Source organism: Epargyreus clarus, unplaced genomic scaffold (assembly GCF_041222505.1).
Source record: "Epargyreus clarus isolate Ecla_fem2 unplaced genomic scaffold, WU_Ecla_fem_2.2 ptg000035l, whole genome shotgun sequence".
NCBI classification, from domain to species: Eukaryota; Metazoa; Arthropoda; class Insecta; order Lepidoptera; family Hesperiidae; genus Epargyreus; species Epargyreus clarus.
In genome coordinates this window covers 5124132-5127960 of record NW_027332240.1, presented here as the reverse complement: position 1 = coordinate 5127960, position 3829 = coordinate 5124132, and positions in this window count along the sequence as shown.

The following is a 3829-nucleotide window of genomic DNA, read 5'->3' as shown; positions in this document are numbered from 1 at the left end:
GACAGAAAATGAAAGCATAGTGCGAGACAGAGATACTTCGCCGCTGCGAGGAATAGAGGTAAATGCACTGTACTGTACTGAGTGACTAGTATACACCTTGAAAATGTGATTTCATTTATTCCTGGGTAATCTCAACTCGAAATTGAATCAATGGCTTTGGCGAGTTCGTTGAAACTGGCGCGTTTGCACGCAGCGGACAACCGCCGCGTTTAACACGCGATGTATGGTGGCGTTCAACTTATTGTTGTGGAGCGTTCGAACGCTCTACCGTCCGCCGCGCGTTTAAAAACCGATCGATTATTAAATACAGAAATGCCAGCGTGCACTCGCGTCAGTCAGCGGACGCCCTTAGACTTAATTAATATTTTACATTAAAACGTAGAGCGGACTATAATTATAATTGGTTCACGTTCGAATAAATATTATGAACTATGTCTTAGTTTTAAGATAGGGACACTCAATTATACACGTCGCGAACTCTCTCGCCAGCTCAATATACTAACAAGCGCCGTACAGAATCGCAGTTACATAAATTAGAATATGTATTTTTTAATATTAAATGTTAGGATTTGGTAATTACGAAATTAGGTGTGTATCGAGTATATATATATGAAAAAAAGAAAGAGTAACAAAACACGAAGGTAATGTAAAACGATCTACATTCCTCGAAAATTGTTCAATTCTATTATATTAACATATGCGTTACGGTTGCAGCACACGTGCTACTTTTAACATCGGTGATACGAAATTTGCGATTGCTTCGCCGCGTCACGTTTTGACGGCTGGCAGCGTACGATCGCGGTGTAAAAATCGCGCGATTATTCGACTACATTAATGTATTTTTGGGTAGAATGTAAAAGTAGCGACTGGCTTTCCAAGCGAGTAGCGTTTGATCGTTGCGTCTGAAATGCGACTAAATCGTCGATCCTAAAAGTAGCACGTGTGCTGTGTGCCCTTAACGATTACGTCACGGTAACCGTGCGTCGCTTCGCGGGTGATCCCCGAGTCATTGTATTAATGTTAAGGATATAAAGTGTATGTTAATTGACTTGTGTTCATTTTATTTATAATCATTGAATTCTATCCACAGACATGGAGGTAAGTTACCCTATACACTAAATATTTGATATAATACTGAATATTGATCATGAATTATTATTTTATCTGTTGAATGCATCGTTTGCAATTTTTTAGTCTGTGCTCCTATCCTATTGGTTGATTTTCCCACCTGTATCATGGGCCATCTTCATTATTTCGTTTATTATCATGTCCAAACGTATTTCTTGTTTTTTTTTTTGTGATTTATTATCAATTTTGTATCATCCTCGGCACTCTGTGCTGTCTTTTGTTTCATCTTAAAGGTGTATTTTTATCATTTCATATGTTACAATAGGTATTTATTTTAGGGTTGTGTACCGTTAGATTTTGATACTTAAAATAGGTTAGTATGAAGGCTATAAGATAACTAATTCCTTAGGATTATTTTCAAAAAGCGTTCGAATCTTCGGATATTATTTGCTTTAAAATTACAAGTTATGACGACAAAAAAAAATCGTATATAAGTCATCTAATTATTTTTTGCTGCATTATCCATATATAGAAACGCATGCATTTAATTTAATTAGTGAGCTGAATATCTTTAATAAAATAAATAAATGATGATTTTTAATTATCTTTACCACGTCATTCTTTTAATCCCTAAAAGTCGTTTATTCGTACATTAATGTCAATTGAAACATGTAGATTTTCAAGGCGTATGTACTGTTAAAATCTAATCTTAAGTAATATTTCGGTAAACATTAAGTTATTACTTATATACATACATATAACGGTTTTCATATCGTAATTTTATTCTTTTCTAGTGTAGTAAAAGGCATATATTTTCAAATATGACTCTAATTTTATGATATAACACATTAAGTGGTTTATGACGTGTAACATATTATATTATAGAAAATTATGAACAGGTCGAATTGAATGCATGGTATGGTCATGGTAATGTTATATCCAACAGCAAAGGACTTCATTACACCATTTGAGATATTATTCATATTACCATATAGCTTAGACTTTATATGTTTTATATTTTTTATGAGGTTTGCGTTTTGACCATGTGCTTTCACAGCAAAAACACATATTTGGCAAAGTGAAGAAACTATCACCGCATGAGATATGCACACAGGATACTCTTAATATATTACTGGTAATCTAATTGTATAACATTTAAATGTACTATCGATATACTGCTTATGTCCTGCTTCCTCTATATGATATGACGTGATTGTGTTATCTTGTATATTTGAACTGTATTGCAAATATTTCGCGTTTCATGCTGTGATTTTTCACTGTCTTCATTATTGTCGATCTGTTAAAGGTGGACCGTCACTTCACCATTTCTATATACCGTTACGAAAGTATAAAAAGTCCTAATTGGTTCCAATGGAACGACACGAGAGCCGCGATGGCGGACGGCGATGCGGACCAGACGGTAAGTAGCGCTGAATGAAAATAGAATTGGTATTTAACCAACACATAAAGGCAAACTGAATTAACCTATGACTATGGTGTGCAACTGGGGGAAATTTTATATTTTTCGCCTGAATTTTGGCTGTTAAATTACAATTTTGATTACTATATTTTGTACTGATGACTACAACGAAATATTAGTACCTCTATACTTTGTCAATATGTAAAATAATTGTTCCAAGACTATTATATTTTCGGAAAAGTTCAATGAAATTTGTCACAGTTGCAACTAACAACTTCTAAGTGCATTTAAATTGGTATCCTACGCTTATCTCAAAAAGTTTTGTGAATTCAAAGCTTTTTCCATTAGAATTTCCCCTCTTAAATATTTTATTATGTGTTAATAATAATTCTGGCTAAATTGACTAATATTTTTTTTGTATTTTCCATTTAAATGCACTTGTAACATGATGCGTAGACAAACTGATTTAATCGAAAGAGTTAGAATATTATTTTACTCGAAAACCTTGATGATAATTTGAGCATTGCCTAAGCATCCGACTGGGGTACATGAAGGGATGGTCCAAAAAATGAAACATTCGAATTATTAGCTTTGACATCTCGGCAATTAAGCATTATGTACAATAATATTTTTATTAATAAAGGAATGTCTTAATATAGTCTATAGTCTGATTCATAATTAGGTGTCCAAAATGTAAACAAAGGTGTTGACCTATCAAGAAAATACGTTTCAAATGGTAGTTTCTTATTTTTGTCGATATTAAAGTTATACAACAATAATAAAATAATAATCTAAATAAATTAAGATTAATTCACATTTTCTAATATTTATATCACCTCAATTTCGTTCCATACAGTAATAATAATAAAAAAAACAAAGTTTATAGTAGAAAATTAAAGTGTGATAATGGTAACACAATCGAAATCCAAAACATTTCTTGTGCCATCATTTTTAAGTTTCGTAGCTGATATTATTCATTTTCGTGATTGTGATCGAACTCAAATGTTTTCTCATTTTCATAGCGCGTTTATTAAATTGTGTATAGTTATTAATGTTTTCGTTTTTTGTTGAATTTGTTAAAGTTTTTGTTTCTTGCTAATTTTGTCAGTGACGCTTCTTAGTTTACATTTTGGACACCTAATTATGAATCAGACTATAGTCAACATTTTTTAATGGTGAAATATAGAGATAAAGCTCCTAAAAATCAGAGGTAGATCATTCGATTCAGAATGGCGTAGGTATAAAAAAATATATTACAAGAATTTTAGAGAACATAAATAAGAGTATATTTTTTAAACAAAATAAGATTAAATGAATTTTACTTAAGTTTTTCGGGAATAA